The sequence below is a fragment of the Heptranchias perlo genome, chromosome 1 (genome assembly GCF_035084215.1).
Source record: "Heptranchias perlo isolate sHepPer1 chromosome 1, sHepPer1.hap1, whole genome shotgun sequence".
NCBI classification, from domain to species: domain Eukaryota; kingdom Metazoa; phylum Chordata; class Chondrichthyes; order Hexanchiformes; family Hexanchidae; genus Heptranchias; species Heptranchias perlo.
The window spans coordinates 189,760,052-189,785,057 of NC_090325.1; the positions used below are offsets into that span (position 1 = coordinate 189,760,052).

Consider the following 25,006-nt stretch of genomic DNA (forward strand, 5'->3'; position numbering starts at 1 on the left):
CTCCTATAGTTTCATTTTCCTAGGACTAACAGTGGGCATCATTGGTCTGTATCTATATTTTCCATAGCAATTGGCTCCTTAACACAAGACTCAAGAGATTAAATACAAAGTCGATGGAAAGAGAAAGTGTCCACAGATTTAACAGGGTTCCTTGCCACTATTGGAGCAGATTGTAATTGGCAAAATGTCTTCAGTACTTTCAAAGCTGATGGTGATTATTTTGCAATATATAAGGTACTATATTTATATCCACTTATCTACTTTTTAAAAAAAGTAATAGCTAACTAGGGCTTTGAATCAAAACAGACAGAATGCCGCTCATATGCGTTGTAATCTTTCTTTAAATGTAACGTCACATCTAATTTTCAAGAGGGAAATTATTTTTATAATCTTGGTGAACACTGTGGTAGCTTTCGACACTTGGTTGAAGTGAATGTGACAGGTCGCACATTGGTGAATGCGTTTATGTCAGTTTATTGGTTATTGTTGAAGTAAAATGCGGTTTGTGAATTTACTAAGCGCAATGTTACTTTCTTCTGTTGCGATGTAGATGATTGAGTTTGAAGTGGTTTTGACGCTTATGTTAATCACTCAAGCAATAGACCCACTAATCATATACTGCAGCAATTTAGCCGCCAATGAGTACAGTCAAAACCATTTACTTCAGAGCTTGGACACATTTGCATTAGGACGGTCTCAGTATGTTTAATGATACTGTTGATCTTTCTCAGAGGCCAAGCAGCAGCACTGTTAGACACAGACGTGTGTATGGGTCTTTCAGCCCATTAGCTTTATGATTACTGTTTAGAAGCTAAATATACCTCAAATTGAACAATCATTGGTGATTCACCCAAATCAGGATCAGACTTTTACATTTTTATTTGGTAGTTTTCCAGTTCGTTTTTCTGCAATTCATGAGCAGAAACAGTAAAAATATAAAAAGAGGGAGATTGTTGCAGTGCTTCCAACTTGGCGTATAAAAGAAAGACTTGTATTGATATAGCACCATTCATGACATTTGGACGTTCCACAGCGCTTTACAACCAATGAACTACATTTGAAGTGTAGTCACTGTTGTAATGTAGGAAACGTGATAGCCAATTTGGGCACAGAAAGGTCCCACAATCAGCAATGTGATAATGATCGTATACTCTGCTTTCGTGATGTTAGTTGAGGGATAAATATTGGCCAGGGCACCAGGGAGAACTCCCCTGCACTTTTTTTTGTTTGGCAAAGGTATTAAGGGTTACGGATCCAAGGCGGATAGATGGAGTTAAGATAGCTATCAGTCATGATTTAATTGAATGGCGGAACAGGCTTGAGGAGCTGAATTGCCTACTCCTGTTCCGACGTTCTTTGAAATAGTGCCATGGGATCTTTTACGTCTAACTGAGAGGGAAGATGGGACCTCAGTTTAATGTCACATCTGAAAGGCGGCGTCTCCGACAGTGCAGCGCTCCCTCAGTACCGCACTGAAATGTCAATCTAGATTTTGTGCTGAAGTCTCGGGAGTGGGACTTAAACTCACTCACAGGGTGACTCAGAGGCGGGAGTGCTACCACTGAGACAAGGCTAACACAGAATTCCACAAAGCCTATATCTGTCCAATGATGGAACATTGCATCACTATGGGGTAGGCCGGAAAGGAGACTTATTCCTGGACTTGATACAGTCTGAGGTTGCATGGTCCAATAAGAGGCTAATGTACTCCATGAAGGAGCTCACCTTCCAATATTTGGAGAGATGTGGAAAGCTTGTAAATCCACAAGAGTTGCAAAACTTGAGCCCGACCTCTGTGTTTATACCAGGAACACAACAACTGATGCAGCTGCACGTCAATATGCTGTCTCAATACAAAACATCTGTGCAAAAACAGCAACATGGGAACGTCACAACCCATGTTTCCTGCTTTGGTACTCTCTCCCAGTCTGTGCCATCACCTTCAACGCTGTCCCTTACATGTGGTCATTCAAGAGTTAACCATCACTTTGTGACGATGGCGACTGAAACATGCACCTGGGCTGTGATAAGTCAGTGACTGGTTTATTGATTCTCCAAGTTGTCAGGCACTCCCTGCAACCACTGGAGTTACCTTAGAACCGACTCTAGCCGTCAAATAAAATTTAGGTTGTTTGTGAAGAAATCTGACCCACAAAAATATACTCACTGTAACTTGATAGACCATGTGTTTCACCGAACGAGGGTTCCGAGACCCATGGGGTTCACAAGGTAATCGCAAGGCGTCTATGTGGATATCCAATTTCTGACTGTACACCTTGCACTTAGTATCCCCCTCAAAACCAATCCATTCGATCATGCTATCAGTCCTCTCTCCTAATTCTTCCATTTCTCCTTTGTGACATGCCTTGGGCTGTTTTCTACATTAAAAGGCACTTTATAATTGCAGGTTGTTGTCTTTGTTCTATTTGTTGACTTAACAGCACATTTAATTCTGATGCAGTTTACTAATGATATGGAGATGCCGGTGATGGACTGGGGTTGACAATTGTAAACAATTTTACAACACCAAGTTATAGTCCAGCAATTTTATTTTAAATTCACAAGCTTTCGGAGGCTTCCTCCTTCCTCAGGTGAACGTTTGTTGGAAATGAAATCCTCGAAATGAAATCGCATTTATAATTCACAGAACAATGCTTGGTGATTACAGGCAGTTTTTTCAACTGCCCGTTGTCAAGGCAATCAGTGTGCAGACAGACAAGTGTTACCTGCAAGGTCTCCGAATATACAAATCACCAAAAAAAAACAACAAACAAAAAAAACAGAGATAGAGAGGTAGAAACATAGAAAAGACAGCAACTGACCCGTTATATTAAAAACAGATAACATTTGTTCGCTGGTGGGGTAACGTGTAGCGTGACATGAACCCAAGATCCCGGTTGAGGCCGTCCTCATGGGTGCGGAACTTGGCTATCAATTTCTGCTCGACGACCAACAGAGTACCCTTTGTCGTCCAGTACTTCCCCGGAGCGGAGAAACTACGCCATGTTCTCCGCAGCCTTCAACATGTCATCAATGACGACGAACACCTCGCTATGGCCATCCCCACACCTCCACTACTCGCCTTTAAACAGCCACCCAACCTCAAACAGACCATCGTTCACAGCAAATTACCTAGCTTTCAAGAGAACAGTGTCCACGACACCACACAACCCTGCCACGGTAACCTCTGCAAGACATGCCAGATCATCGACACAGATACCACCATCACACGAGAGGACACCACCCACCAGGTGCATGGTTCATACTCTTGTGACTCGGCCAACGTTGTCTACCTCATACGTTGCAGGAAAGGATGCCCCAGAGCATGGTACATTGGCGAGACCATGCAGACGCTGCGACAACGGATGAACGGACACTGCGCAACAATCGCCAGACAGGAGGGTTCCCTCCCAGTCGGGGAACACTTCAGCAGTCAAGGACATTCAGCCACCGACCTTCGGGTAAGCGTACTCCAAGGCGGCCTTCGAGACACACGACAACGCAAAATCGTCGAGCAGAAATTGATAGCCAAGTTCCGCACCCATGAGGACGGACTCAACCAGGATCTTGGGTTCATGTCACACTACACGTTACCCCACCAGCGAACAAATGTTATCTGTTTTTAATATAACGGGTCAGTTGCTGTCTTTTCTATGTTTCTACCTCTCTATCACTGTTTTTTTTGTTTGTTGTTTTTTTTTTGGTGATTTGTATATTCGGAGACCTTGCAGGTAACACCTGTCTGTCTGCACACTGATTGCCTTGGCAATGGGCAGTTGTAAAAACTGTCTGTAATCACCAAGCATTGTTCTGTGAATTATAAATGCGATTTCATTTCGAGGATTTCATTTCCAACAAACGTTCACCTGAGGAAGGAGGAAGCCTCCGAAAGCTTGTGAATTTAAAATAAAATTGCTGGACTATAACTTGATGTTGTAAAATTGTTTACAGTTTACTAATGGGAGATGTTTTCTACAATGGTTGTCAACATTTATAAGGAAGTTAGTTATGGGAGGATCCCCAGGAACGTCAGGAATTGCAAGGAATCCTCAGGAGGGTGTCGGGAATCGTGCAGGGTCCTGAGGAATGTGTCAGTATTTGCAGGGGATTTCCCCAGATGTGTGTCAATATTTCCAGGGCATCACCGGGAACATTTCAGTACTTCCCAGGGGAATCCCAGAAGTGTCCGTATTTTGGAAGTCCCCCAGAATATGTCACTATTTGCGAGGGGCGCCACGTGTGTGTCAATACTGGTAGGTGGCCCCTATGCAGTAATGTTTGAAAACCACTGATGTCGACCAGGTGTTGTTTTTTTGTATTATGAAAATAGACACTTTTCTTTGCAATCTTTTTTCTCGTCACAGTTGTACAGCAACATACCAGCCACCTGCGCTTGTTACCTTTATCGCAGGGGTCGGTTAGGAGAAGGGGAAATATCCAGGATCTAATTTAGAAATGGAAAGAGTACAAAACCCTGCAGAGTGAAGTCCCACACTTGAGTGTGAGGAGCCAACGTATAATCCTGGTAGCCATTTAAACAGACTGTTACCATGGCAACAACACCAGTTTACTGCCGTCTGGGATAGCAGAGGAATGCAAATCCACTCCCTTTGCAATCAAGGGCGCTCGTGGAGAGTTTCAAGAGTGGGATTTTCACATCAATCCCAGACCACAAATCGTGTGCATGTTTTTTTGTGGTTTGTGTACCAGAAATTCCTGATGATTTACAAATTGTTCTTTAAAAAAAAACGGGGGGCTATCACCAAAGCTTGAAAGGACGGCACATAATCGAAACAATTAATTTGTTCATCCAGGAATCGGATTTATGAAATGTCTCATGAAATGTGAAGTGGACGGACTGAACAATTTTTAAGGGCGGGGTGGAGGGGCAGTGTCCTCATGGTACTGAGTCTTGGAAGCCACTTTTTTTTATCATTTTCATGTGGAAAGAAGCAATCATGTCATAAATTGGGTCTGGCAGTGGAAGCATTTTTCAATCCTCATTTTAATAAGAGAATAAAGATTAAAAGGACAAAAGCCCACACTGTGAATATTTATCACAACAGACACTGCACCTGATGCCCTGAGAACTTCCCTGCTGACCAACAGAATGGGACAACAGCTGAGTATCATTTGCCAGCCTGTTTTCGGCTATTCTAGGAGACAGAACCAGCCTAAGAACTCCCTATCTCAGATGTTAATGACCCTTAACCCCTGCCCTTCCCCCAGGCCAGTACGCTTGACTTGACTGATCCATTTTATTGAAGCCTGTCTTGCCTGATATTTGTTTCTGTTTTTAAAGCATGTCACCTTTTACAGCACTGGAATTGAAAAGTATGAGAAGCATATTTTTTTTGTGGGGTTCAGTAGCCAAGCTTAATAAAGAATTCAGAGGCAGATCTTCCTCTCCCTCTCTTTTCAAGGATAGGAACACAGGAACAGGAGTAGGCCATTTAGCTCCTCAAGCCAGTTCCGCCATTCAATGAGATCATGGCTGATCTGTGACCTAACTCCATACACCTGCCTTAGTCTCATATCCCTTGGTAACTTTGGTTAACAAAAATCTATCTATCTCAGATTTAAAATTAACAATTGAGTTAGCATTAACTGCTGTTTGCGGAAGAGCGTTCCAAATGCCAACCACCCTTTGTGTGTAGAAGTGTTTCCTAACTTCACTTTTGAAAGTCCTGGCTCTAATTTTTAGGGCATGTTCCTTAGTCCTAGACTCCCCAACCAGCGGAAATACTTTCTCTCTATCTACCCGATCAGTTCCCCTTAATATCTTGAAAACTTCGATCAAATCATCCCTGAATTTTCAAATTCAAGGGAATACAACCCTAGTTTGTGTAATCTCTCCTCGTAATTTAACCCTTGGAGTCCAGGTATCATTCCAGTAAATCTACGCTGCACTCTCTCCAAGGCCAATACATCCTTCCTAAGGGGCAGTGCGCAGAACTGAACACAGTCCTCCAGGTGTGGTCTAACCAGGGCTTTGTATAGCTGTAGCATAACTTCTACCCCCTTGTATTCTAGTCCTCCAGCTATAAAGGCCAGCATTCCATTGGCCTTTTTGATTATTTTCTGCACCTGTCCATGATATTTTAATAATCTATGGACATCCTAAGTCTCTTTGGACCTCCACTGTGTGAGCTTTTCACCATTTAGAAAGTACTCTGATCTATCCTTTTTAGGTCCAAAGTGGATGACCTCACACTTGCCTACATTGAAATCCATTTGCCACAGTTTTGCCCATTCCTTAATCTATTTTTCCGAACAGTCCCTCCTTTTTTTTTTAACACAGATGCACTTATCACTAGTTAACTGGTGTATTTTGAATCAAACAGAATAAACAAAGGGTTCGTGACAGGCCCAAGGCATCTGGGTGCCTAAAGCCACTCTTAGATAGGAACATAGGAATAGGATTAAGCTATTCAGTCCCCCAATCCAGTTCCGCCATTCAATTAGATCATGGCTGATCAGCATCTTAACTCCACCTACCCGCCTTAGTTCCACAACCCTTAATACCCGTGCCTGACAAAAATCTATCAATCACAGTTTTGAAATTTTCAATTGACCCCCAGCCTCAGCAGCTTTTTAGGGAAGAGAGTTCCAGATTTCCACTCCCCTTTGTGTGAAGAAGTGTTTCCTGGCATCACCCTGAACAGCCGAGCTGTAATTTTAAGGTTATGCCCCCTTGTTCTGGACTCCCCCACCAGAGAAAATAGTTTCTCTCCATCTACACTATCACTTCCCTTCAAAATCCGATCAACTCCTCTGGATCAGCTTTGAATCCAGTCTGAAAGCAGAACCGCCCACATTCGGGAGTTGCTGTCGGCTGCAAGAGCCCCAGCGTGTTCAGCCTTTCCTGATATATATATAACCTCTCCATTCTGGAGACTTGAGCATTGGAAAGCTGGAATAGCATCCAGAGAGTGGAGCACTGGGGAGCTGGAAACATTACCAAGCACTCATGCTCTGCTGTAACAGAGAATTTAAACAAAGCCTCTTATGTGAAGGTAATGCATTTATTCATTCCCACACATTTTTCAACCTGAAGCATCTTTGAGTGCAGACTTTGAACTAAAGCAAGTCAATGCTGTGAACTGTGAAAATAATTCTGCTTGAACAAACTCTTTTCCCTCGAAGGTGACCTGATAGAGTCTTTAAATTTCTGAAGGGGTAGATGTAGAGAAGATGTTTCCACTTGTGGGGGAGACCAAAACTAGGGGCCATGAATATATGATAGTCACCAATAAATGCAACAGGGAATTCAGGAGAAACTTCTTTACCCGGAGAGTGGTGAGAATGTGGAACTTGCTACCACATGGAGTGGTTGAGGCAAATAGCATAGATGCCTTTAAAGGGAAGCTAGAAAAGTACATGAGGGTAAAAGGAATAGAAGGATATGTTGATAGGGTTAGATGATGAAAAGTTGGAGGAGGCTTGTGTCGAGCATATAAGCTAGTATAGGTCTGATGAGCCAAATGGCCTGTTTCTGTGCTGTAAATACGATCTAATAATATATAATGCTATGTGTGTGGGGTGGAGATGTTGTGCCTCTATGGAGGGAAAATAAAGAATAATTTTAAGTCTAATTGTTTGCCCTCCAGAAAAATAGAGCAGGCAGACTGTACAGAAGGTCTGCTGGTGCCTAGGACATTGATCTTGACTCAGGAATGTATGACGACAAATTGATACTCTTGCGGTACAGAATTTTAAACTGAAATGAATGGGAATAACAGATTCATAAGTATGCTAAAGTTGTGAGAAGTTATGGAGAGGTCAATTCTCCAACTGCAACAAGATGAATTCCATCCAGGAAAATGGGTTGATTTCTTCTATCCCCAGGAAACTGTAACAGTTAATCTGTTTATTTATTTATTGTACATAAGGATGCCGATCTAATTCAAGCTTACTTAGAATCATAGAATCCTACAACACAGATGGAGGCCATTCGGCCCATCGTACGAGTGCTGGCTCTTTGAAAGATCAATGCTATTAGTCCCACTCTCCTGCTCTTTTCCCACAACTCTGCAAATTTTCAAGTATTTATCCAATTCCCTTGTGAGAGTTACTATTGAATCTGCTTCCACCACCCTTTCAGGCAGTGCATTCCAGATCATAACAACTCGCTGCGTTAAAAAAATTCTCCTCATCTCTCTTCTGGTCCTTTTACCAATTATCTTAAATCTGTGTCCTTTGGTTACTGACCCTCCTGTCAATGGAAACAGTTTCAAACAAAATGTCTCGAAAATGCCCATGAGAAGGAATTCAGTAGTTGTTTGGAGGCCTTGTCATGCCAGCAATGAGCAGCAGCATGCTAGGTTTAATGATCCACATGACGAGAAGATTCTTTGAGTGCTGATCACGTGATCTAACATTCCATTGGATTGCAAAGAAAGATACAAAATGACATGGTGGTGTATCGTAAGTGCCTGTCAATTACAGCCAGCCGTTTTCACATTAAGTTGATTTGTGTAAGAAATTACATGTTCCCACCCTATTATCAGAAGTGTTTTGTTGTGCACCAGTGTTGGCCCTGTTTCCGACAGGCCAATTGTGCAAATGGAAATCTAATTGATCGCTGCAATTTAAATGATATTAGTTGCTTTCTCCCTGAAGATGTGAGCACAGTAAGACAATCAATTTTAATCTATTAGACAATGAGTCTTAGACTATAATTAAGCAATATGATTGTGTTGTGGCTTGTGTCTGAATATCATTGGGTTCATTTTGGTGCGAGGCACCAGCACAGCTGCTAGAAGCTTCAGTTGTGTACTCCTTGGAGCCTATTCTTTCCATTCCACTTCTCTCTTCATTAAATAAATGGTTTCGTAGAATTGGAATTAGGCAGATATTGAGAGAAATACAAAGGAAAATGCTTTTTCTGAGCATCAAATGTCATGTGGAGGTTACTTCGAGCTCTCATTCTGAATTTGTGGCAGAAATTTTATTGGTAAAGAACTTGCATTATATAGCTCCCAAATCGCTTCCCAGCTGATGAAGTACTTTTGAAGTGTAGTCACTGTTGTAATTTAGGGAAATGCTGCAGCTAATTTGTGCACAGCAAGGTCGCACAAACAGCAATGGGATAAATAACAAGATCGTGGGCCCGATATTATCATGGCGGCGGGTTCACAGCGGGGGGGGGGGGGGGGGGGCGGCGATTGGGCGCGTGGGTAACGCGCCCGGTGATATCAGTCTGCCCCGCGCGCAATCGCAGGCTGATTGGATCCACTTAACTGTTGTTCCGGGTTCCCCGCTGCCAAGCTGCGCGGCGGGCGGACTGCGTATGTGCAGTAAGGTCTGTCAGCTGGAGGAGCTCTATTTAAAGGGGCAGTCCTCCACTGACTGATACTGCAATAAATAGGAAAAATTACAGCATGGAGCAGCCCAGGGGGAAGGCTACTCCCGGGTTTAATGATGCCTCACTCCAGGTATCATTAGATGGGGTGAGGAGGAGGGGGAGGACAGAGATCATCCCCCCGGCGGGCGGGAGGAAGCGGCCTGCCTCTGCCACCAAGAAGGGCTGGCTCGAGGTGGCAGAGGAGGTCACCTGCACCACCAACATATCGCCCACCTGCATACAGTGCAGGAGGCACTGCAATGACCTAAGTAGGTCAGCCAAAGTGAGTACACTTACTCATTCCCCTACACTCCGTCTGCCACATCATCGCCCCCACCCCACATCTCCTTCTGCACTGCCAACACTACAATGTCACATCACCCCATCACACTCACTCAAACCTCATCCTCATCTTACCTGCACTTACTCACCTCGCCAGTACTCCTCCCGCCACTACCACTCAACCCAATCCTCATACAATCTCATGGCTCTATCTCATACTCACCCTCTCATGCATCTCTTTCACAGTCAGCCTCACTCAACCTGCCACTACCTGTGCTGCAGCCACAGGGCATGCATCACATATGTGCAGTAGGCAGCGTAAGGCAAACGTGTCGTGAGCATGAAGGGGATGCACAAGGGTGTCTGAGGGTTTGTCATGGTTTTTACTTGTATTTAATTTCTGACCAACTCACATTACATATTATATTGTCACCACTACTGCCACGTCTTTGCGAATCTTGTCTGGTTTGTGCAATAATGCCCTTTCCTGAGGATCACAATGAAGACCCACAACTGATGCCACCCATTGTGTCACTGCAGAGTGGGTGTAGGTGTATTTGCAGGGCTCTTTTGTGCAGACGACTGAGAGTCGTCGGTGATGTCCCCGGTGGCACCCTGGAAGGATGCGGAGGAGAAGTTGTTGAGGGCAGTGGTGACTTTGACAGCGACAGGTAAGAAGATGGTGCTCGGGCCAGCCGGGAGCAGCTCGGCATGAAGGAGGCTGCAGATGTCCACGACTACATGTCGAGTGACTCTGAGCCTCCGTGTGCACTGCTGCTCAGAGAGGTCCAGAAAGCTGAGCCTCGGTATGTGGACCCTGTGGCGAGGGTAGTGCCCTCTGCGACGCATCTCTCTCTGCGGTTGCCCTCCCTCCTGCTGTACAGGTGGATGTGTCACAGCACTGTGTTGTGGAGCTCCACGTGTCAGAGTTGGACGGTGTGGCCGGCGAGGCTGGTGATGCTGTTCGTCCTCCGAGGAGGTCATGACTGCAGCTACGGCGGCCCACATTCGGAAGATGTACATCTGAGGGGGTCCGCAAGGTAGGTACATGTGTCTGGACACCGGGGTAAGTGTGCAAGTTGGTGAATTTTATTGTTAGGAGGAGGGTGGTGGAGGCCAAACTTTGTCCCAAGTGACAGAGTGGCCTCCTGCAATGAGTGAGGGCCTCCCCCGCCCTCCCCCACCTGTCAAATGGACCTTTGCAGCTGCCACAGGCTGATGGCTGCAACACGTCGATTTGAACTGGGAGTGTTTCCCCCAGTACGGGAAACAGTCCCAGTTGTTTGTAAAATCCCACCGCTCCTGAAATATCTCGTTAATCAGGTCTGTAAACGACCTGAAATACCAAATTAAATACCTGAAGTGGCACCCCGCTGGCTTTAATTGCCGGCGGGAGTCCCACATGCGGGGGCTGCGCGCGCACGTCAGCGCGTCTGTGGGAAACGCGGAAGTGGGCGGGTTGGAGCCGGGCTCCCGACCCGCCCCGGGAATCCCCGATTTTCGTGGCCCCCCCGCCAGGAACGCACCCGATCGTGGGTGCCAAAATCGCCCCCCATGTGTTTAAGTGGTGTTGGTTGAGGGATGGATGTTGGCCAGGACACCGGGAGAACTCCCCTGATCTTCTGCGCATGGTGCCATGGGATCTTTTACTTCCACCTAGGAGGGCAGATGGGGCTTCAGTTTAAAGTCTCATCCGAAAGACGTCACCTCCCTCAGGCTAGAAGGCTTTTGTGCTCAAGCCTTTGGAGTGGGATTTGAACCCATGACCTTCTGACTCAGAGGCAAGAGTGCTGCCACTGAGCCACAGTTGGCAGCACCACCACAACAACAACTTGCATTTATAAAGCATCTTTAACGTAGTTAAAACGTCCCAAGGCACTTCACAGGAGCGTTATCAGACAAAATTTGACACTGAGCCACATAAAGAGATATATCGACAGAAGAGGTAGGTTTTAAGAAGCAACAAAAGAGGAGAGAGAGGTGTAGGGAGGAAATTCCAGAGTTTAGGGCCGAGGCAGCTGAAGGCACAGCCGCCAATGAAGGAGCGATGAAAATCGGGGATGTGCGAGAGGCCAGAGTTGGAGGAGTGCCGAGATCTCGAAGGGTTGTGGGTCTGGAGGAGCTTACAGAGATAGGGAGGGGTGAGGCCATGGAGTAATTTGAACACAAGAATGAGAATTTTAAAATCGAGGCGTTGCCAGACTGGGAGCCAGTGTAGGCCTGCGAGCACAGGGGTGATGAAAGAACAGGACATGGTACGAGTTAGGATGTGGTTAGCAGAGACTTGGATGAGCTCAAGTTTACCGAGGTTGGAAGATCGGAGGCTGGCCAGGGAGAGCATTGGAATAGTCAAGTCTGGAGGTAACGAAAGCATGGACTAGGGTTTGTAGGGCTGGACAAGGTCAGTTCGCTGTTAAGTTTTAAATATGTAAACCGAAACAATGGGGTAGGAATTTCTATGGTTGCCATCTGTCGAGACATCGGGGAAGTTTTCCTGGGTCTGTTGTACAGGATTGCCTGGGTGCATGTAATACCGGAACATTTTGTCGGGGGGAAGGTTGGGGTCCAGAGCACATGCTTATAAAACAACCCACCCAATTTTCCTCCATTTAAATGAATGGAAGGAAAATCAGGTGAGCTCCTTTACAGGCATGTGCTCCAACACACTCGATTATTCAGTACACTACATTCAGGAAGTCCTGTACACCCGGGTGCAGACCCCGGAAATTCTCCCCAATCATAATTGCGTTCCAGTAAGATTTCCTCTGGTCGCTATTTCTCACAAAATCATAAACATGTTCAAACAGAATCTGCATCATCCAAGATTGACGCGATCAAAATGCGAAAGACAAGCGAATAAAGGGGGGCAAGGGCGGGTAAGAAAGAAAGAAAGATCTTGCATTTATACAGCGCCTTTCAAGACCTCAGGATGACCCAAAGTGCTGTACAGCCACTGAAGTACTTCTGAAGTGTAGTCACTGAAGTGTGAGTCTGGATTTTGTGCTCCAGTCTCTGGAGTGCGATTTGAACTCACAACCTTCTGACTCAGAGGCGAGAGTGCTGCCCAATTTCTGTAGCTATCATTGGACTATAAAAGAATCTGAATAACACTCACTGCTGTGCTGCTGGGGAAACCATTCGAACTGCCTGGAAGTATATCAGCAAAGGTCTGTGTGATGAGTTCTCCCTGGTGTCCGGGCCAATATTTATCCCTTAACCAACACCTAAAACATGACCTAGTCATTTATTTCATTTCTGTTTGTGGGACCATGCTCTGCGCAAATTGTTTGCCGCATTTCCTACAATATGACAGTGACTACACTTCATTGGCTATAAAGCACTTTGAGACATCCTGAGGTCATGAAAGGTGTTTTATAAATGTAAGTCTTTCTTTCTTTAACTGTTAGGAGGGAGGGTGTAACTAAAATAAGCTGTATGTTTTTTTCTCGTTGATGAAGTGCCTTGGTCCAAGGCAGGGGTGAAGTTTGAGAATCGTACGCTGCAAATAAGACCAGTACAGCGACAACACTGGCATCTACTCGACAATGTGGAAAATTGCCCAGGTATGTCCTGTCCACAAAAAGCAGGACAAATCCAATCCGGCCAATTACCGCCCCATCAGTCCACTCTCAATCATCAACAAAGTGATGGAAGGTGTCGTCGACAGTGCTATCAAGCAGCACTTACGCACCAATAACCTGCTCACCGATGCTCAGTTTGGGTTCCGCCAGGACCACTTGGCTCCAGACCTCATTACAGCCTTGGTCTAAATGTGGACAAAAGAGCTGAATTCCAGAGGTGAGGTGAGAGTGACTGCCCTTGACATCAAGGCAGCATTTGACCGAGTGTGGCACCAAGGAGACCTAGTAAAATTGAAGTCAATGGGAATTAGGGGAAAACTCTCCAGTGGCTGGAGTCATACCTAGCACAAAGGAAGATGGTAGTGGTTGTTGGAGGCCAATCATCTCAGCCCCAGGACATTGCTGCAGGAGTTCCTCAGGACAGTGTTCTAGGCCCAACCATCTTCAGCTGCTTCATCAATGACCTTCCCTCCATCATAAGGTCAGAAATGGGGATGTTCGCTGATGATCACAACCCCTCAGATAATGAAGCAGTCCGAGCCTGCATGCATCAAGACCTGGACAACATCCAGGCTTGGGCTGATAAGTGGCAAGTAACGTTCGCGCCAGACAAGTGCCAGGCAATGACCATCTCCAACAAGAGAGAGTCTAACCACCTCCCCTTGACACTCAACGGCATTACCATTGCCGAATTCCCCACCATCGACATCCTGGGGGTCACCATTGACCAGAAACTTAACTGGACCAGCCATATAGATACTGTGGCTACGAGAGCAGGTCAGAGGCTGGGTATTCTGCGGCGAGTGACTCACCTCGTGACTCCCCAAAGCCTTTCCACCATCTACAAGGCATAAGTCAGGAGTGTGATGGAATACTCTCCACTTGCCTGGATGAGTGCAGCTCCAACAACACTCAAGAAGCTCGACACCATCCAGGACAAAGCAGCTCGCTTGATTGGCACCCCATCCAGCACCATAAACATTCACTCCCTTCACCACCGGCGCACAGTGGCTGCAGTGTGTACCATCCACAGGATGCACTGCAGCAACTCGTCAAGGCTTCTTCGACAGCACCTCCCAAACCCGCGACCTCTACCACCTAGAAGGACAAGAGCAGCAGGTACATGGGAACAACACCACCTGCACGTTCCCCTTCAAGTCACACACCATTCCGACTTGGAAATATATCGCCGTTTCTTCAACGTCGCTGGGTCAAAATCCTGGAACTCCCTACCTAACAGCACTGTGGGAGAACCGTCACCATACGGACTGCAGCGGTTCAAGAAGGCGGCTCACCACCACCTTCTCAATGGCAATTAGGGATGGGCAATAAATGCCGGCCTCGCCAGCGACACCCACATCCCATGAGCGAATAAAAAAAGAACCCTTTTGAGGGTAGGATGCAGTAGCAGGACTTAACAAAGTAAATTTGAAGAACAGATGAGCACCCAACAAATATGAAACCTCATTTCTGAAATAAGATCCTTTGAGGAAAATTGGAAACTTGCCTGCACTGTAACTGGTGCTAACGACTGCCCTTCTGCACTGTAATTATAAATATTTTAACAGTGGGGATGTGTGTGTTCGGTGCCTTCAGTACAGACATTTATTTATTATTACAGCTCCAAACATTACATTACTAAAGGTAATGGAAATTCTGAGCTGCACTCTCCCACAAATCAAAATGTTGAATATAAATGTACTGGTCACCAATGTGAAATGATCACTCTGAAAATACCGCACCTATTAACATCTTAAGTCTTGCTAAACTGACAACATTGTGCCAATGAGATTTAGTGATGATTGTGAGTTTGACATCCAGTCAATTTAGCACCATCATATATTATTATCTCTGCAAAGGAATTGAATAGAAAAAGCTGACTGCCTTTCTCAAGATTAACTTGTTAAGCTGAGTATTGTGCATGTTTTGTTTTTATTAAAGTTTCTAACATTGGGAAAGCTATTTGGGAAGCAAAGGGATTTTCTGGAACCTTTGTTTTCCAAAGGCGTGTGTGGATTCTTCCAGGATTCTGTTGAAAATAGGATACACCTTTCGTGGGAGAGGAAGCTTCTCATATTGCTGCCCATTACCGAAGGCACATAAACGGAGTGGAGGGACTGGCTCAGACAAACACAGAGGAGCTACAAGTCCTCTTTTCTTAAGTAACACATAGCTAACAAAGTTATATTCTCAGAAATTGCAGATTTCAAGGCCGTGCAATTGCCGTAATTTTATCAGCGTATGGTGAATAGCGGGATGAACGAGTTATATTTCACTTGAGAAAAGATATTTTGCCTCCTCTCGTCCCTCTCCATTGTCCTTTCCAGACTGGAATCTCACCTCTTCAAAGCTGAATTGCTACCTGGTAAATTACCGGCAAGACAGTTCACAGAAGGAGAGTGGATTGATGTGGAATTTAACTCACGAGGAAAGGTTACGGAAATTGGGTTTACTCTCTTGGGAAAAGAGAAGACCTCAATGCGACCTCATTGATACTCCCAAGATCATGAAGGGGATTGAAAATTAATTGATCCAGTTAAATTGTTCATTGTGGCAGAGGGTTGATACATCAGAGAGGAGACTTGTGAGGCTTTGATGGTGATTATGAGGGAGTTGATGAACACTGAGGAGATATAAATTGACAGGAAAAAGATTAACGTGATGCCTTTTCAAAAAGGGCGACAAACCAGAAGCAAGACCTGAAGTCTGTTATCAGGAGTAAATTTAAGGATTATCTATCCAATAATAACTTAGTAAACAGTAATCAGTGTGGATTTAGTCGGAAAAGAATTGCGTGCCCAACTTCTTGGAGTTTTCAGAAAGTAATGTACCAAGTAGACTGTGGAAAGCCTTATTGCATAGTGGACTTCCAAAAAGCACTGAACAAAGTTTCACATGAAAGCTTACTATTTCAAAGCTGTGGGGATTCAGATTGATGGATAAGAAATTGGGTGAAGGATAGAAAATGGCAGGTACTTGTTGGAGGAGTTGTGTTGGGGCGGCGAGAAGTGCTGATTGGGGTGTCCTCGGGATCACTGCTTCTATTTTTCCGAGTTCGTTCTCCAGATGTGGGCATCACTGGCAAGAGCAGCATTTAATGCTCATCCATAAGCAACTTGTATTCAGAAGCTTAATGTAAATTGGTTAAATTTACCAATTGTACCAAATCAGGAGGGGGCAGTTGATTCTGAGGAAGTATCTTTGGATATGCTCCACCTACTTGGCACCTAAGAGAGAGTTTGGGGGGAGAAGAGGAAATTTATCCTTATGTTGATTTTTATTCAGTGTTTTGAGCAGAAAGGGCAGGAATGCTTTCAGCTTGAAGTGGGATTTTATAGTTGTGTTATCCTTGGATAAGGAATTCTATGAGGCAACAGAGTGTGAAGTGATACATTTTGGCAGGAAGAACGAGGAGAGGCAATATAAACTAAATGGTTTATTCTAAAGGGGGTGCAGGAACAGAGAGACCTGGGGTTATATGTGCACTAATCTTTGAAGGTGGCAAGACAGGTTGAGAAAGCAGTTAAAAAAGCATACAGGATCCTGGGCTTTATAAATAGAGGCATAGAGTACTAAAGCAAGGAAGTTATGTTTAAGAAAGACGTGAAGGCCTTAGAGAGGGTGCAGAAAAGATTTACTAGAGTGGTTCCAGGGATGAGGGACTTCATTACATGAATAGACTGGAGAAGCTGGGGTTGTTCTCCTTAGAGCAGAGAAGGTTGAAAGGAGATTTGATGGAAGTGTTCAAAATCATGAAGGGTTTCGGTAAAGTAAATAAAAAGATACTGTTCCCATTGGCAGAAGGGTCGAGAACCAGAGGACACAGATTTAAGGTGATTGGCAAAAGAACCAAAGGCGTCATGAGGGGGAACTTTTTTACGCAGCGAGTGCTTTGATCTGGAATGCACTGCCTGAAAGGATGATGGAAGCAGATTCAATCATAGCTTTCAAAAAGGAATTGGATAAATATTTGAAGGGAAAAAATTTGAAGGTCTACGGGGAAAGAACGGAGGAGTGGGACTAACTGGATTGCTCTTACAAAGAGCCGGCACGGGCTCAATGGGCCGAATGGTCTCCTTCTGTACTGTAACCATTCTATGATTCTATGCAACAAGAATGAATGAAAAGGGACATATGAAGATTCTGCTGGATTGGGTATGCATTTCCCAGTTTGTGCTCGGTTTTGATCCCTGCCAAGATGCTCTGTCTGGGATCACTCAAGAGTAATGACCACTATGGTGAGGTCATGGATGAAGCCTGTGGAACTGTAGTGAGCATCAGACTTCACCGTCAGGAGAAAAGGGAGGAACATTGGAGATGGAGAATTAAAAAGAAAAACAGAAATTATATTAAACGGCGTCTTCACTATGAAATAATACAGAGATGATGATATGAGGTTTTTTTCCGCCCCGGGTTGAAAACTGTTCTGTTAACCTTTTACCCAGGTGGACTGCATCACCTTGCAAATGTCACAAGTCAGTTCAAGGATAGCCAACTGTGCATGAGTGTGCAGCCAACATGAAATACTTCCTAGGCTCACTCAAAATTCAAAGGAGATGATGGGCAGGGTTCAATTAAATCTGAGCTTCTGTCTGATCCGTTTGTACATTGCTGAGTTTCTCCCCCTCCCCCCCTTCTGGGTGGGCTTTCTATGTACACCGCTGTGGTCTTGCAGAACATCTGATCCTCTTAGCAGTTCAAAAGGATCACAGCTGCACGTATTCATACTGCCATGCGTGATCAATTTGACTACCTTTGTGTTTCGAAATATTCTGAGACTTTGAAGCGGGGGGAGACACCTAAAATAAAAAACCAGAACAAATAGAAATAATTGTCCTTTCAGTGCTGTTTTGAGGTATTTCAATATAGGGCTATTCTCGAAATTATGACCAACCCAACCTTATAGCACAGATGGAGGCCATTTGGCCCATCGTGCCTGTGCCGGCTCTTTGAAAGAGCTGTCCAATTTAGTCCCACACCCCAGCTTTTTCCCCATAATCCTGCAAATTAGTCCTCTTCAAGTACATGTCCAATTGCCTTTTAAAAGTTCCGATGGAATCTGATTCCACCAACCTTTCAGGTAGTGCGTTCCAGATCTTAACCCTTTGTGTGAAAACATTTCTTCTCATTTCCCCCCTAGTTCGTTTGCAAATTATTTTAAATCTATAACCTTTGGTTACCTACCCACTTGCCAGAGGAAACAGTTTCTCCTTATTTGCTCTATCAGAACCCCTCATTGTTTGGAATACCTCTATAAAACCTTCCTTAACCTTCTCTGCTCTAAGGAGAACAATCCCAGCTTCTTCAACCTCTCCACAAAACTGAAGTCCCTCGTCTCTGGTATCATTCTGGTTAACCTCCTCTGTACCCTCTCCACGGCTTTGACATCCTTCCAAAAGTGCGGTGCCTAGAATTGTGCACAATACTCCAGCTGAGGCCTAGCCAGTGATTTGTAAAAGTTTTGCATGACTTCCTTGTTTTTGTAATCAATGCTCCTATTTACAAAGGTAAGTGTCCCATACACTTTCTTAGACGCCTTGTCAACTTCAAAGATTTGTGAACCTTGAAATCGTTCTTGAGTGTATTGTTGATTTTATTTTGGTACAGATATCTAGTTATACAGAAATAGTGGCCTTGATTGTTACAGGGAGGGGTGGTTGTGGGAAGGATGCAGGAGAGCCCAGTAACGGGTGTGATCTGGGAGAATTTGGGGAGGTGGAGGCCCTGCTGATCTTAACGTGAGGGCCTCGTTTAAATAAAACTTCCCCGATTCCTGCCCGACAACTGGCCAGATTCACCACCTGTCCAGCGGGTGGGAGCGGGAATTTGGCGGCTGGAGGCCGCAGCCAGGGACCCATGGGAACGGTCTCCGGCAGTCAGTGGGACGAAGGGTTCCATGGCAATCGTGGTGCACGATCGGCGAGGGCTGGGGAATGCCTCGTGATTGGGGAGAGGCCGGGGATTCCCTCCCAGTGCACGATCGGAGGCGGCGGTGAGGGGAGAGACCCAAGGAGTCCTTGAGGGTCCTTTTGCTCCTCCTGGCCCATGAGGAGTTCAAAGGGGAGGACATTTTTGAAAACTTACCATGGCCTCTTCTGGCCTCACCTCCTCCCGCCATGGTTCTGCTGCTGGTGCTGGGCACCCTCTAGCTTGCGTCTATCAGACACTTTATTCCCTGTGGTCTCCACTGGTCGCAGAAGGCCTCAAGCGTACTGCATGCTCCCACTCCAGGGCCACCAAAGTATGGACAAGGCCAGTCAGTTGTGCCTGAAGTAGGTCCTATAATATTCCGTCATGGAGCCTATGAAATCATCAGGCTGCAACCTTTGTGCCTTAAGTAGGAACTCCGCCTGCTTTTAGCAGGAGCCTCGTTGATGGCCTGAATCGCCATCATTAATATTACAGTGGCCGGGAACGTATCGGATTGGAGGCGGGATTTTGATTTTCAAGATCTTAATACCCTTGCCCGACCCTTTCCTGCCCGTCAAGGGTGGGGGGGGTTAAATTAATGCCAGTGAGTCTGACGATAGGTCCTGCCCAGAAACAATGACCAATCTTTCTCTTTCAGATATTGACTGAACCGTTTCGCATTTCCAGCTTTCCTCTCAGATTTCCAGCATTTGTGGTCTTTCTCCTTGTCTCTACACTCTTTAAGTGACGTGTTGTCGTAGGGAGGGGAAATAATAAACAAGTGGACCTCATTAAAAAGCTGACAAACCAACTTTGTTGCTTACAGGGGAAGGCCAGTTCATCACCTCTGCGGGACACAGGCAAAAAAGTTGTCCCTTTTTTTGTTCTTTCCATGTATAATTAGTGATGCATTACACAATGCTTCTAATGGAGCGCAGTTGTGAAGGGAAAGAGCACTTTGCCACCAACATATATATAGGCCAGAATGTTATAAGCAGAATGGGAAGGCTCCGGTAATTTGAGTGTGAGATTTTAGCCCGTTCGAATTGAAGTTATTGGAATTCACTCAAATGAGAGACAAATGCATCCTTTAAGTTCCAGCCGAACTGACGGAAAGCAGCATTGACGTGAACTCGTAGTGGCTCTAATAAGCTTCTTCTGTGCATTTATAGGACCTACTTCAGGCACAACTGACTGGCCTTGTCCATACTTTGGTGGCCCTGGAGTGGGAGCATGCAGTACGCTTGAGGCCTTCTGCGACCAGTGGAGACCACAGGGAATAAAGTGTCTGATAGACGCACTCAATAATATTATGATTTAAATGATGAATTTCCTTTTTGGTTTTGTTTAAATTAAACTTTACCTTTAAAATGGTTTTATTAGTTGTGCCTCCTTACAAGGGGGGCACTTGCACATTAGTTTTCCTGATAATGACATGGGGGCAACCTAGTGCCAGCCATATTTGATTTATTTAAAGTAGGCAACTGAAGTTCCTCCTTCTCTGCAAACTCTTCATTTAAAGAGCAAGGTGAATGACATCATCAGGCAAGGCTAAACCTCAAAAGGACTCACTGTCCTCACTGTGTATTAGAATGACTTTCAGCCGTCCCTGGAATCTTTGCACCCTCTCACCTTTTTGCAAGACTTGCCATTCTGCATTGGCACCTCAGATCTTCACAGTGAAATTTGAATGGCATCTCGTTTCACATGAGTTTTAACTCAGTTGAATCTAAAATAGGAGAGGAAAAAAACGATCTGAATTTTGAATTGCTTTCTCTCGTTGATAAAGCATTGCTTTTGAACCGAGATCAGCTTGGATTGCTGATTGACGTTACTTATGGCCAAATTGACAAAAATAGCAGAGGTGAACAATAATCTGAACAATAATTTGCCAATTGTGAATGTCTGGCTACCCTTCAGCTTATAGAAAATTTTGTCTCGAGCAATATAAAAACCCAATATTATAACAGTTGCATGTATGTGAAGATCTCAGTTCAAACGGAAGTTCATGCAATCCAGCATCCCTTTTGTTTGAACCTCAAGTCCTGCACAATCTTCTTTAAGGGGCCGTATTGATGTTCTTATTGCTTATACAGACAGAGAGCTTCTCAGCAGATTGAATTCAAGGAACGGCTCCCATGTAAACTCTGCATTGGCTGCACTGCCCAGCTTACAATGCGTCACTACAAACCTTTTCAAGATAACTGTTTGTGCATCGGTCTTAAATGTCTCGTCACTGTACAACACAATTTGCACCCTTTTATGTACAGACACAGTAAAGCTTGCCCCACTAACAAAGTCCATTTTAATGCATGTTTGCTGTACCGCACTTTGTATTAGACAAATGTCTATTCCAATGTTCTCCTGACCAACCTCACGTAGACTATTCCAATGCTCTTCTGGCCGGCATCCCATCTTCCACCCTCCATAAGCTTCAGCTCAACCAAAGTTCTGCTACCTACATCCTGACTTGCACGAAGCCCCGTTCATCCATTACCCCTATACTCACCAACCTATATTGGCTCCCGATCCAGCAATGCCTCAAATTCAAAATTCTCATTTTTGGGTTTAAATCACTCCATTGCCTCTCCCTTCCCAATCTTCGTAACCTCCTCCAGCCCTACAAACCTCCGAGAACTCTGCGTTCCTCCAATTCTGACCTCTTGCGCATCCCCGATTTTCTTCCATTGGTGGCCGTGCCTTCAGTTGCCTAGGCTCTAAGCTCTGGAATTCCCTCCCTGAACCTCTCCACCGCTCTACCTCGCTCTCCTCCTTAAAGACGCTCCTTAAATCCTATCTCTTTGTCCAAGCTTTTGGTCACCTGTCTTAATATCTCCTTATGCGGCTCGGTGTCAAATTTTGTTTGATAAAGCTCCAATGAAGCGCCTTGGGAAGTTTTACGATATTAAAGGCGCTATATAAATGCAAGTTGTTGTTGTTGGATTGTTGCCAATATTGGCATGCAAAACTTAAGTTGGAAAAATGCCATTTTAAGGAAAAAAATAATGTTTACTTGGGCAAGGCTGTGCAAGGGAGAGACCATTCATAATGGTTATCATTTCTTCAAGAGTCCAAAGACTACTTGGGAGAGAAGGAAGGTAAAGGAATGAACGATTCATGTAAAAGTTGTTTTGTAGTTAATAAAAATGAGCGATTCTCTTTGTTTCTCCCTGTACTCTTTGAAGGTGGGTAAGAAAAATAATATTTCTTGCAGTCTTGTGAAACAAATTAATGATCGCTCAGAGCTATCTTGCTTAGATAAAAAAATAATGGGTTGGAATGAGTTGACTATTGTTTCCCAGCGTGTTGTGTTAACTTTCTACAAAACTATTTGCTTCAGTTAAAACTCCTCAATGGGCAATGAATACAGAAGTATAGAGATTGAAATAGAGGAATCTATTCTTTTTCCCCAGAACGATATAAACTCCAAGATCTACTCCATACAGATGCTGGAAACCTCCATCTGGGAGGTTCAGCCACAGAGAGCACTCAGCAAGTTGGTCAAGCATCAGTTGGTAGAGAGATTCTTAATCTTTACTAAGCCAATGAGGCCACAAATGTATCATTCTGTATTGCTGTATTATAATGCTATAATAGACCATTTGAAAGTCGTTGATTAATAATCATTAAAAAATGGTTCACCTCAAAGTTTCTTGAGCTGTGGAACACTCTTGCCCCAAGCACTCAGATGTAGCTGGGCAGTTGATTGCAGGGGTTTCAGTGGTCAAAGTTGGCTTTTCTTTTCATGCCAATTTCCTTGCTGCCTCCTCTCCTCGCCTCACCTCACCTCTCCTAGCCTTGCCTCTCCCCTCATCTCACCTTGGTTTGCCTCACCTCACCATTCTTCTCCTCGTCCCCTAATGGTGCTGACCTCTTCCTGGCATACAGTTTTTAAGATGTCGGTCACCTTCCGGTAGCTAATTCAAGCGTGCGACTATGGACAACGAATGTTGGCAGACTGGCAGACTATTCAACTGAGGGAGGGAAAATCCCATCCGACCCAGAACCTGTTTTCTCCCGGCATCCCCAGTCATGGGCTTCAGTAATCAGGACCAAGACCCCTGGATGATTTTCTCCTCCTAACCCAGATATGGTGAGGCCAATTACAACATCCCTATCACTACCCAGCTGCAATCAGCTAGTTCCTGGGGCCTACCTATTTGTGTTGCTCAGCCACTGATGGGATAAATTCCTAAAATCAGTCGGAGTGGGCAAAGTGGTCCATTTTTATGATATTTCGATTTCATCCCATCCTCAGTTATTGAAGTGCTTTTTCTTGTTTGTAGCAGAGTATAAACATATGCTCTGGAACAAAAGCAACATACTGCAGACGCTGAAAATCTGAAATAAAAGCAGAAAATGCTGGAAAGGTCAGGCAGCATCTGTGGAGAGAGAAACAGTGTTAACTTTCCAGGTCAATGACCTGAAGTTCTGATGAAAGGTCGTCGACCTGAAACGTTAATTCTGTTTCTCTCTCCGCAGTTGCTGCCTGACCTGCTGAGTGTTTTCCAGGATATTCTGTTTTTATTTTATAAACATAAGCTTATTGGGGATAGGGGAACTTTACACCATGTTCAAGATAAAGCAGCCCACTTGATTGGCACCCCATCCGCCACCCTAAACATTCACTCCCTTCACCACCGGCGCACAGTGGCTGCAGTGTGTACCATCCACAGGATGCACTGCAGCAACTCGTCAAGGCTTCTTCGACAGCACCTCCCAAACCCGCGACCTCTACCACCTAGAAGGACAAGAGCAGCAGGCACATGGGAACAACACCACTTGCACGTTCCCCTCCAAGTCACACACCATCCCCACTTGGAAATATATCGCCGTTCCTTCATCGTCGCTGGGTCAAAATCCTGGAACTCCCTTCCTCACAGCACTGTGGGAGAACCGTCACCACACGGACTGCAGCGGTTCAAGAAGGCGGCTCACCACCACCTTCTCAAGGGCAATTAGGGATGGGCAATAAATGCTGGCCTCGCCAGCGACGCCCACATTCCCATGAACGAATAAAAAAAAGTTACTTGGCTGACATTACAGTGCGCCCGTGACCACGAATAAGTAATCCAAATCCTGGCAACCAATTCCTTCCACTATCTAGTCAATCAGATTCAAAATTACCATTCGTGCAGTGTGTGTTTGGTGTAGAATGCATGGGGAATTACCTAACAATGTTGGCAAAGGACTTTTAGACAGTGCAAATTGCACTATTTCAGCATTATTTGAAAGGTAACTCAGCCAGAAGGATTATAATTTAGGACTCCAGTGAATATGCCGCAGGCTTTCCTTTTCCTCATTGCACCTCAGCATTTATCATCCCATGATTAAACCAACAGCTTTGAGCTGGTCTGCTGTCCAATATGCTGTGAGATTGATTTTAGATTGAATCATCTTGGTGTATACATTCCAAGCAGGGGAATGCACTCCCCTCCAGACCTCGTGTTCGCGCTGACTGCAAAGGACACCTGTCCACAAGTTTCGGTCGCATTTAATCTTCAAGCCCAAGAAACATTTGAGGTTGGAGACAATGAAGAACATTAAAAAAAAAACTGTGTGTCCTTTCCAGTTGAAAGGATTCCAAGGGCTTCCGTCAGGAATGTTAGCTCCGAGAGTAGAAAATGAATGCAAGCCTGATCCATATTTTATTTTTAAATTAGGCAGATAAGATGTTTTTAAACTCGTAAAATGCATTCAAAAGATTACACTTAAATCATAACTAAAGGAAATTGGGATGGTTTCCTAGTTTTTAAACAATATTAACCTGATAATTGATTTTAAGATTATGATTAAACCATATGGCAACCCCGGAGACATATATAAACAATCCCTTCTGATCTTTTCATCGTTACATAGAGTTTAACAGCCAGCTGTTGTAATTTAG

The 25,006-nt window shown here is 44.7% G+C and overlaps 1 protein-coding gene and 1 long non-coding RNA gene across 2 annotated transcripts in view; one reads left to right on the plus strand and one right to left on the minus strand.

Annotated features, from left to right (window-relative positions):
• ccser1 (coiled-coil serine-rich protein 1) overlaps nucleotides 1–25,006 on the plus strand; it is a 1,034,597-nt gene that overhangs the window by 502,156 nt on the left and 507,435 nt on the right. The gene's annotated exons all lie outside the window — the stretch shown is intronic.
• The window catches only part of LOC137330121 (uncharacterized), a 71,813-nt gene that overhangs the window by 9,704 nt on the left and 37,103 nt on the right, over nucleotides 1–25,006 (minus strand). Inside the window, exon 2 of the long non-coding RNA XR_010965008.1 lies at nucleotides 20,752–20,848. This is a non-coding gene — a long non-coding RNA (uncharacterized lncRNA). The remainder of the gene's footprint in view (nucleotides 1–20,751; nucleotides 20,849–25,006) is intronic.